The sequence below is a fragment of the Haemaphysalis longicornis genome, unplaced genomic scaffold, assembly GCF_048455015.1.
Source record: "Haemaphysalis longicornis isolate Haplotype H1 unplaced genomic scaffold, Haemaphysalis longicornis Haplotype H1 scaffold_14, whole genome shotgun sequence".
NCBI classification, from domain to species: Eukaryota; Metazoa; Arthropoda; class Arachnida; order Ixodida; family Ixodidae; genus Haemaphysalis; species Haemaphysalis longicornis.
The window spans coordinates 37,576,342-37,587,936 of NW_027526245.1; the positions used below are offsets into that span (position 1 = coordinate 37,576,342).

Here is an 11,595-nt window from a genome sequence, read left to right on the forward strand (position 1 = left end):
CAACTGAAGTACTCGAGGAATTTGATATATGTCTTCTGTACAGGGGTATTAACCACAGTCTCTTCACTGAAGCCACCAGGCCGAGTTGGATATCAGTAATCATGCGTGCCAGCTCTCACGCTGTGGCCAATGTCGATTAGTTATTTTTAACAATTTGTGCTTCATGCACACAGAGATTTTGCTGCATAAGATACGTTATTTATAAATAGACAGCTCCAGCAGAGTCTGAATGGCGCTGATTCCCCCCTGTATTCGGGAAGGCACACCAAATCGTTACCACTTAATTTGGCTCTGTCCATTATTCGACCGTAATCGCCACCAGCTTTTAACTCTAGGTCCCGCCCCTGCGACTGAACAGGAACATGTTAGTCGGGTCCGTGACGATCCCACCGCACTAGAAGCAATTACCGAGTACGCCCTTGAAAACAGACTACAAATTGGTGTAGCAGCCTGGCCGACTTCCCCGTTCGGTATACAATGTGAACTGTCTGCAGCGTGCACTGTTTTCAGTGTGAAGCGCATTGTCCACAGTGTGAACTATACATTTAAGTGTGAACTGTGCGTTTTGCTGCCACTGACGGACTTTAATGTCTTCATTTTGCGATTAGGACCCCAAGACTGGAACTGTGTTCATTGTGGGAGTTGTGACCTTCCCCTTTTCTCCTCATCCTTGCTCCCCCAGGGCCCCATGGCCTCTCACTTATTGCAGTGTTACACTCACTGAGATACGTATATTCTTTTCGCTGGGACTAATGAGTAGTTGCCCGTGAGCTTGAAGTCACCGTAGTCGCAGCAGAGATAAAACTAAGTATAAAAGTTATCTCCTTAGCGCACTATTTTTGCGATAGTGATCTCGGAGTCCAAATAGCGGCAAAAAATTGTCACTTCTAGAGATCCACTGATGGGTATAGATGAGCAGTTTGCGTCCGTTTCCTGCGACGCATTTTTAGCTACCACATATATATATTTCTGTAGTGTCTGGCCTTTTAATTCGCCAGCATTGTGTCACAGCTTGTGCCTCAACTGTAAGCCACACACACGCAAAAAAGTATACAAATGTATAAACAAGAAATAGCAGGAATAAAAATATAAATAGTACAATACAAGTTGCCCGCGGAGCGAAACCATCGGCCCCCCGCAAAGCAGCCGAAACGAGGGGAGGAGAAAAAAAGAAAAAATCCACCTCGCATGAAGTCGCGCACATATAGGTAGAGACGTCACGGTGCTGCGTCCAAGCAGGTTAAAAAATTGCAATTTTTTAACCTTATTGGCTGCGCCCCTGCTTAGGGGGTGTGGTCGGCCTGGGCCCCCACGGGATATGGTTTGGGAATACGCAACCGGGCCCTCGGCTACTTACGACGTACCCTCAAACTCGCCCCAGTCGCTGTTAAAATACTAGCCTATACTATTCTCGTACAACCCATACTGGAGTACCCATGCGCAGTTTGGCACCCTCATCAATCTAACCTTTCATCATACCTTGAATAAGTCTAAAATCGAGCCGCCCGGTTTATTTTTAATGACTACTCATACCACACCAGCTTGACCAACCTTTATTTAAAGGTTTGCTGCCAAATCTTGCAACAAGACGCAAACCTTCCCGCATATGTCTGCGCCATAAATTATATCACTCATCTCTTGGTAACTCTGTCATTACGCCTGCTGACCGCCAATAATGCCTTATCAATCAAACTATGCAGTTTACTCGCCGCATGCCTATACTTCTGCGCATCTTACTTCTTTCTTTATTCAAACAGCGATAGACTGGAACGATCTCCCCACTGAAGCCACCCACCACTTCAATGTCGCGAATTTCAAATCACCCACCGAACGCATCATCCTTCTAGAAGAATGACGACCTCATGTAATAACCCTTCCTAGGGGCATTTCAGGATGTAATCAATAAAAAATAAATAAATATATTGTGCTGTCCACGCGCCACTATCTATTGTGTGGTTAAGCGACGCAGAAAGTAGTGAGGTCTTGTGTCAATGTACGTTCATTACACGAACTAAGAATACTAGGCACTGTAGGTACTTCTCAAGTTTAAAATGTTTTCAAAGGCGGCCAAATTAACACATCCGCTACCCATTCCGCCGATTTCTTTTGAGAATTCGGGGTATATCATTATAAGTAAGGCTGAAAAGAATACTTCGCTATTTGACCGGAGTACGTTCAACGACAAAAAAATGTGCAAGACTTCTGTCAAGCTGTTTATTCAACACAATGGGACCAACTTATACACCCCCGCCCCCGTCCCCGATTGTCAACAATGCTCCGCGCTCTAGGTTTTAAAATATCACCTCCTGCAGTTTCTGCGCGCATGAATAGGAAACAATAAACGTGACTCACACATCACTCTAAATTACTATGTAGATACACCATATTAAACAACCCGCAACTAGTTACTTGAATTTTAATTTCTTACAGACCACTCGAAATACGTATCGTATAACCCGGTTGGCTCCCATGTTGTAAGTGTGTGTTCAGGCGTCACACAAGGCTCTGTACTTGTACCGCTACTGTTTTTAGTGTATAATAATGAAATGCCTAGTAGCACCAAATTTAAGATTAGTCCCTGTGGTGATTATTGTGTTTTATATGATTACATTTACTCTCCTGAAGCTTATTGCCTTCTAAATGATTCATTTACTAAATTATGTCAATACTGCGCAACATGGAAAATGAGTATTAAGTTTAACAAATCCGCGCTTGTGTCCTTCACAAATAGAGAGTACCCTTCCAGCTTCACGCATTCTTATAAAGGATGCGCCCTGAAAAATGTAATATAATACCATTATCTTGGTATTACACTTTTCAACAATCCATCTCGGTCTTAGCACGTTAAATTTACCTGCGCGAATTCTTTAAAAAATGATGTTTCTTAAGACCAGCGTTGTACAAATCCCCAAAAAAGCATTAAATTACATGTGTATAAAACACTGATTCTCCCTGTGCTTGACTACGCATGTCCCGTGTGGACCCCTCCCAGCCAGGAGAAATCGATAAAACCTAGGCCATCCAGAAGAGGCTATCAGATTTAGCTACAGTCGTTACGACTAGAGACCGGAACTTTAGGCAAAATGCCTATTTTTTTCTTGATTCCGTATGAAGTCTATTTAACATATAAGCATGAACTAAGGGAAGGGGAGCATTTTAAGGAATAGTTTATTGTGCCTATAATGCCTATTTTCACTATATGGGGCCCATGCCAAGCAAGCTCAGAAACGCTAGCCGTGCACAAGCCACCGCCACCTAGACCTCGTCATATCGGCCGAGCTGCCAGAGGTCCGTACGCAGCGAACAGCAGCCAACCTTACTCCAACGTCACCCTTGTACACACGGGCTGTTCGGTTCTATGTCCTTCTGACGCGCTGTGTCCGCAGACCAACGGCGAGAACTTCTGCCCAGGTGCCCTCTCCGTTGCCAGCGATATAAAAACCACGGCACCGATGAATCTATGGGATCCAATGGTGCATGTGAAGAGCTGAGCTCTGTCGTTCTGCTCTGTCAACGAATAAATGCCTGCAGTTAAGATCTTTCTTCGGTTTGCAGTCTTCAGGCAGCAGTTACCGATTGTGCCTTTTCGAAAAGAGCCCATTGCTAGACTTGAAAATTCGGCTAAGGGCGGAAATTTACTACAAATACACTAACAGCATCGCAGACGACAAAAGCGTCGCTGCCGAAATTGTTTACACCACACTACACTTGAACGTGACTTCGCACAATTGTGTGCTTATTTCACACTCTTAGCAAAACGCACTAATAATACTGAGCTCATTTCGAAGCTCCAGGACTTACCCACCACAATTCCCAAAGAACCGGTTTCCAATAGAGCCATTCCTGTGTGACAATCTGCCATTCTGTCTGACATACAACTCCTGGAAAAGAGCTGCCGAAGGTTCTGACCGCCAAATATATTTATATTCCAAATGGAATCATGAAGCGTCCCGAAGAGCAAGCACGCTCCTCCAAATTCAGTGAACATTGAGTGTTGTTTTTCGCACACAATTATCGACCAAAATGAGGTACAACTTCAGGCCGCAAATAATTGAGGTGGGTGTGCCTTTCCATTGCTTTTAAGCTTTTCTTTTGTTGTCGAATCACCCTGCATTTCACGTAAATCTGTTAAAATAGCAACTCTTGTGTGGCTGGCTTTCACGAATAAAATCAAATTACTTTCCCACTGTACAAGACAAATTGTCTGCTGTTTTTACTGCAAGTCATAAATTTTTCGTAAAACATGCTGCTGAAGTAAATACGAAATGAGCCTATATGTTCCCGAAACAACAGTACTTGGTGCCTATAAATGCCTAAATGGCACTTTTCAGTGCCTATTATAGGCGCTTAAAACCGTAATTTTTCGTGCCTAAAGTTCCGTTCTCTAGTTATAACCGCTACTTTTCGCCTTCCCTTGCCCTATCCTCCCCGGAACGTACGGCACTGCGCACGCGCCGACTCACTCATTCAATGAAAATGCGACACTGTTTTATTCATTCAGTGTATGGCACATCTCACGATAATTATGATGATGATGGTGATAATGATGATTTGCGCCACCGTTTATTACCAGAAGCAATCCCGGTATTAACATCAAGCCCTACCATTGTCGTCCGAATTTATTCAAAATTAATTTCTTCCCTTTAACTGCTGAACACTGTAACATATTGCCTGGTGCTATACGTTCCCACCCACTTGAAAAATTTGTGCTTGCCCTTTGTGATTTGTTTTGATTGTGGTTTTCACTGACTGCAGTTTTCTGTTTCACTGTTTAATTACTCTGTGAATTGTTCTTTTTATTGCTCACTCCTGCCATAGCCCTCAGTGGGGGCTGCAGTATGTACAAATAAATAAATAAATAAATAAATAAATAAATAAATAAATAAATAAATAAATAAATAAATAAATAAATAAATAAATAAATAAATAAATACATAAAAAGATAAATAATCAACCACAAAAAATGATGTACGAATACCGGTCACCGCAGTTTTTCCGTACAAAAAGGCATAGGATGTTGAACGCGATTTTTACACGTTAGCTCTGCGTCACAAATGAATTAAGGTGTTTACTACTACCCGGAGTTGAACCACTTGGTGCATACCTGGGTCCACGAAGCTGACCTTATGACGAGGGCGCAAATGTACTTAGCGCTGTGTGTTCTCTCCAATCCCCTCAAGCGTACTGTCCTAAAATTACTGGTAGCTATGTAAAACGTATTGCATGGTGACAATCGGCTTCTGAGTGATTCCTAAACTAATTCAGTTCGGTGAAGTATGGAGCTTTTTTAGACTTAATAAAAAATCATTAACCCCTCTGTTCAACGAAGACCAGGGTTGAACGCGAAGCTTTCTCACGAGGGATTCCTTGGTTGTCTAAGTCTGGACTTTGACTCCTTGAGCTCTGATTTGGACCCGGACGCAGTATTGCAGCGGCGTTGACTTTTGCCCTTAGCCAAATTTGACTAGACACGACGAATGCTTCGCGTTAAACCATCGTCATCGTTAGACTGCGGAGTGCATAACTTTTCTGTCTAATTTTGCCCGTCCATGCACCCCCCTCCAAATACAAACTGCTGCGATTATGTCCGAATGGCGCAATAGGATAGACGTCGGCTCCGTAACGCCAGAGACCCAGGTACTATTGTGACCAAAGGAGCGGTTTTTTTTTCACTTAACGCACGATCACCATCAACGTCAGAGAAGTTTGGCCCTGCTGCAGTGAGTTTTTGAGGCGATATACGCATATCTGAGACAGAAAATTCCGCGTTAATAACCTGTAGCCTGTTAAATCCGTCCATGTGGCATCAATTAATTATACATACTGTACGCAGCTGCGAAGAAGGCGAATGACGCAGTTTTCCAGCCGGAATAATGAGAACAGATCCTAAGCATAGAGAACGAACGATGAGTGGGCGCCGGTTTCTGAGCGAGAAAACATAACCAAAGGTAACTTGCCTGTATAACTACAAAAACAAAGTGCCACGCCAACCTGCCCATACACTGCTCATTGAGCATTGGGAGCTCGTCGACATGACCCTATCGCTAGTTGCGTTTTAGGTTCCTACCTTAAAAGCAATATCCCCGCTAAACTCGGACTAGGATGCAATTTATTGGTTCCTAAGGAGAACACTAATTACGGGAAACTCGCCGGATTTTTTTTCGCCAACAGCGGCTTCAAATACAAAACCAACATCCATTTAAATCTCTTACTCCAATACTTATATCACTATATCACAAAGGTCATTTTTCTGCTCCACAGTTTGTCCATTTTTCTTCTTCTTCTTTCTTCTTCTAACGCGGACCTCATATTGTATGACCTTTGCATTCGATTTTGCGCATTTTACAGCTACTGTTTGATTGCCCTGTACCTTGCCTGCTTAGATATTTTTGAGCAAACATTCACGTTCATTAAGAAATGGTCCCCCCCCTCCCCCCCTAGCTCTTGTTTGTGACTTCCCTTAGTAGCGATGATTGCAATATGTGTATTACCCAGGTACTTTGAATGAATTCCTGAAAATCCTGAGGCACTTCGAATTTAAAATGTTCGGGCGTTCGCACAGCCAGACTTTTGAAAGTAATCAAATGTGAGTATTAAAATACACTATATTGGAAATTCCTAAGAAAATGCCGAATATTTTGTATTTTATTATATTCAGGTTCTGACCTTGCTGAGCCTTGAGAGGTGCAGTGGTAATGAGATTGCATAAAAATAGGCAAATAAGGATTTTTGATTGCAGAACAGCGCGCTGAAAGTAGCAATTGTCAGAATGGTCGGTAATTACAATGGTAAACACATCCCTTACGGCATGGTATACAGCTGTTCGCGAACGACCGAACAGCAGGCAGGCGATAATGACTGCTCAATTCTGCGTTTTATTCCGTCATTTCCATTTTTCGCTGCCTCACAACACCCAGTAAATAAGTACACTTTCCGAGAATAACGGGGTTTAAATATAACGTGGTTGAAAAATAACAGTTCTTTTTTATTTTGCAAATTCTGTACAGCCGTGTTGGCAAACTCTGTATTGAAACGACACAACGGTATCTCGTCTGTTTAACAACGGGTCGTCTAACAAGGCGGTTTCTATGTCTTCTGCTTCAGTAACTGGAAACACTTTTGGGTGACTACACCTAAGTATTGCCTTGTTGCCCACATTTGGCTGTCGTTGGTTATCGCTTATGATAAGTGACGTTAATAAGAGCCTATCTATGGTAACAACATTTTTGGCCAACGTCTGGTTCTATACTATATTACTTCAACGTGTTAGATGAATTTCAACATGATTCCGGGTATCTTTCCACTAAATTCAATTCATATTATTTCTACATTAATTATGCGTGGAAGCATGGACAAAAGGGGGAAGGAATGGGAGCATGTACTGCGTCCATGCCCCCTACATGGCACAGTGAGAGCTGCAAAGGCCAGGTGTATCTTTCACCGGGTGCATCTTTTAATTCTGTTTATAACATTAGTACTGCAGATCAGATGAATGACTGCCGTTTTTTCACAAGAAAATGATAAAGGAAACGTAATCCCTACAGGTTATCAAAAACCACATCATAAATGGCCATGACGAGCTAAATACCGAACATTTATTAAACAATATATTATGAAGTAAATGTCACTCTTGGAAACAACACAAAACGTTACACACTAACACGAAAAATAACACTACCAGGAAAAGAAAGACAAGAGACAGTAAAAGACGTGTCAGAGAATGTTAGAAAATCGACCAAGCATGGAGAATCAAACCGAAAATATCCGCGAGGGGAGCTACGTGCAGCTAATGTTATTCATAATACTCACAATTGCTAGCTGAGAACAGTTGTACACAAAAACGCGTGTAAGAAGACCGCTACCCTATGGTATAGAGGTATTCAGAGAAGAAGGACAACGACAAGCTATCGAGAAGGTCTTGAGACAGCTGTGATTAGCTGCAGAAGCTAAACAGGAAACTGAAAACAACCCATAAACGAGTTTGTCTGGATCGATAAATTATGAGGCCCAGAAAAGGAACATGCCATTTTCAGCTGGAGCCTTTGTTCATCAAGGGGTTAAATGCGAAAATGTGACAGGTAGCATTGCCACGGTGCATTCCGTGAAACCTGCCCCCAAACAGATAAAAATCACCGGACAATCATTCCAATACTGCGTCCCCAAGCTTTATAGCAATTTTTGAGCATCAGAAAGAAAACGAATAAAAAGTTATGTAGACATATTTTATTCCAACCGAGCATAGGTTATGCAGTAACTGAACCTATGTTATGCAGCGAAACTTCAGCAGGGTGGTTTCTGTTTCGGTGCATTGCTTAATCGCTTGGCAAGATCATTCTTTCACCATTGTACGGGCATCAGCAATGACCTCTTTTATTGTGATCCCACTGGTCGATTTTCGTGTGACATGAACCTGTGGTAGCCATGGATTTCGGTCTCAACCAGGTGTTCGTTGACTAAGGCCTAGCGCCCATTGTAGAAGAGTTCGAATGGGTTAACCAGCAACAGTCTGTCACAAAACTTCGGAATAAGGCACTTGTGTGGCATTCCCTTTGCGGCTAACTACCTAATCAGAAATGTCAAAGAACGGAATAATCAAAATAACCCTGATAAAGTGAGAATGAGGTTCACCGGCATACACTTCGTATTTGCAGATACGGAAATGATGCAGGCGTGACCGAGCGAGCAAATGAGCGTACGTATCGAGTTCAACTGTTCGATCATCGATCAATAGAACGCCCATTGCAGTTGCGCGTTTGCCTGCATTCAGGGGATGTTCATTTTTTACTTCCGACGTAAAAAATCTCAACTCTCGTATGTGCGGGGTTATTCTTCGGCGCACTGATCTCTCGGGCGAGGATGGCAGCCGCGGCACACGGCCTACCGGAATAGGATGGCCGCTCACAGCTCCTAACTCCTTTTCTCCCTACCCCGTCCCTGCTTTTCAATAAACGTTTTCTCTCTCTCTCTCTCTCTTCGGCGCAAAAAAAAGCATTTGCCATCTTTTTTAAAACAAAGTTGAGATCTGCGCGAAAGCTTTCTAACATCAAAACAGCGTCAAAAGTGCGTCAAAACCTTCGCTAAAAGTGCCTCCAACGTTTGCTCAAAATGAGTCCAATCGATCCTCAACCCCCCAAAGACCCAAATCGCAACTGAAGAACGAACCCATGGACGATTTTTCGCGCACCATGTAAACGCATGTACGACAGATCTAAATGTATACCGGTACGTGGTTTATAAGATAAAGGTATACGCTGTACTCGTTCATGATCGATGCTTTCGCTTTAGAAAGCTACCGCATCAAACACTTAACGGCAGACCCAGCAAAAAAGATTTGGCTTAGTGGTCTAAAGCAGGAAAGACGATATTGATTAGCAAGAGCATTACTGACTGAACCCGAACGGCGGAAAATGCTTGGTACGGTTGTAGGGGGTGTTGCCACTGTTACCACTATGTAGAGTACCTCCGTCTCGCCTGCTTCCGATTTATTGTGACGCAAAATCTCTTATTTAGAAATTAAGAAAAGGAACGCATTGGTTTATTGGCAATTTCATACCAGTTTCAGCGTTCGTCGCCGTCGAATGAACACTGATAGTCAACGTTGGAGGTTATTTCGAAATAAATCTGCTAGTTCACTTCCGTGTAGCAGTAAGTTGGAAGTGATACCGGGTGAGCGAATGCGGCATCAAACAAGTGGGCGCTGACTGAACATAAGCAACAAATGAATGAATTAATAAATGAACGAATTAATAATGAATCGATCGATCGATCAATCAATCAATCAATCAATCAATCAATCAATCAATCAATCAATCAATCAATCAATCAATCAATCAATTCAGTGTTAGTTTTAGAAGGTGTAGTTAGATTTTCAGAAAAGCTGTAAAAGACAACATTTTAAACAGTATACTGGTACAAAATTAGAGACGGCAGTAGGATTCAGCGAACGGCCAAGTTATGCAATCAATTGGAAGTCATACAAGCTGTAATACTGAACCTAATTGAAAGCTCCGACTAATGTAGGTAGCAGCAACTACCAAATTCCTCATGCTAGTCAATAGAAGTAAGAGTACTTGAGCTTGACAAAATTTGAGGTGATTAAGCAGGGTACCTAAGCTAACGTCTGACAAGAAAAGTAGGGCCCGCATGATGAATTTCTTAAAATAAACTTTGCTAGAATCCAGCTCCTTTCGCTTTTGTAAATGACCCAAACAACGTCGGGATTGCAGTCGCTTTATTTCCGGGTCAAGCCACAGGATTTACTTGTGCATTAGCTTGGGAGACACACGAGAATAATGGCTATGAACCAAAGGAAATCAAGCTGTGGTCCCTGTGCGTAGCCCACTAACCAGTTATGTCAGGCATGTAGCTCGTATATAGACAATTTTCTGAACTTAATGCGATTCAACTACCCTGAGCGGAGCACAGCTGCAATCGCACCAATTGCGCAGGCCTACGTACCAATACTATGCATTTTAGGCCTGCCACAAGTTTTGGCTCGTGCGTTGCGGGTGCGAAATCGCCACGCACAGCAGCTGTTTCACGCTACAGCTGCACTAAGCCGCATGGTAAATGGACTGCCAGTATGCATGTGAAAGAGGCTAAAACATCACAAAAAAGAGTGCTAAATGCAAAACAGGCACCGGAGACCGGACTCTCTCTTTTGAGGTGCGACGTGACTCCCTTTTCAGTGAAATAGTCCTGTTACGTTATGTAAGAGTCGCGCATCGGAATGAATAGCTACCCATCTCAAATGAACGGTGCTGCAGGAAGCATGGACTAGGAATGCTAACGAGGATCCTAAACACAGTAAATAGACTTCTGACTTCCAGTCCTACTCACGCTAGCTGAAGACGGTAATACCATCTGCATATTCTAGCGCGCATATCTACTGAGAATAGCAATGCTCTCTTGGTAATTGGGCACAGCATTTCCGGGCCATGCTTCGAAAAGAGAATCCCATGCACCACGCAGTAATTTTTTCTCCTGAGTACACGGCCCAAATGAGGAAGGTCGTGCCATTTATTCCAGAGCGGTGTGCGAATGTTCAGAAACTCGGGGCCACGCTCAGAGAAACGGGAGGACTGTGAGGCCACGAAAGAGATTGACTGATGTTGAGTGAGACTGCCCCAAGTCTCACGGGCCACTTCTGGCTTCACTCTTTCGAGTTTTGAGAAATTTACTTATACGGTATCTACCGTAACTCCTTTGGCCGCTTTTATCAAACAGTACTGCAAGGAAATTTTACTGCCGCCATGGTTTATTTCGAAATGTATGAAGCCATGGTGTAAGAACTCAAGAAATGAAGCAGCGCTGGTGCCGTTCTGGCCATGGTGTATTGCAAGCCAGACAGGCGCACCGTGGAACATAAGTCCATCTTACAGAAGACAGCTGTTTTTCTATTTGTGTACCCAGTGATGGTATTCTTCTAAGCCCATTAAGTTTCGGATGCGTGGCTTCCATTACAAGCCAAACGTAAAATCTTTCAACTTTTCCTTTACCATATCGGCCTCGCGCCATCCCATTCAATTCTAGTACTAGTACTGCCAAAACCCTTAGACTTTTGCGAGGACATCCCATAGACAGGTCTTCGCCAGA

The 11,595-nt window shown here is 43.1% G+C and overlaps 1 protein-coding gene across 1 annotated transcript in view; it reads right to left on the reverse strand.

Moving 5' to 3' along the window:
• The window catches only part of LOC144165257 (uncharacterized), a 372,176-nt gene that overhangs the window by 359,174 nt on the left and 1,407 nt on the right, over positions 1 to 11,595 (reverse strand). The window lies entirely within an intron of this gene.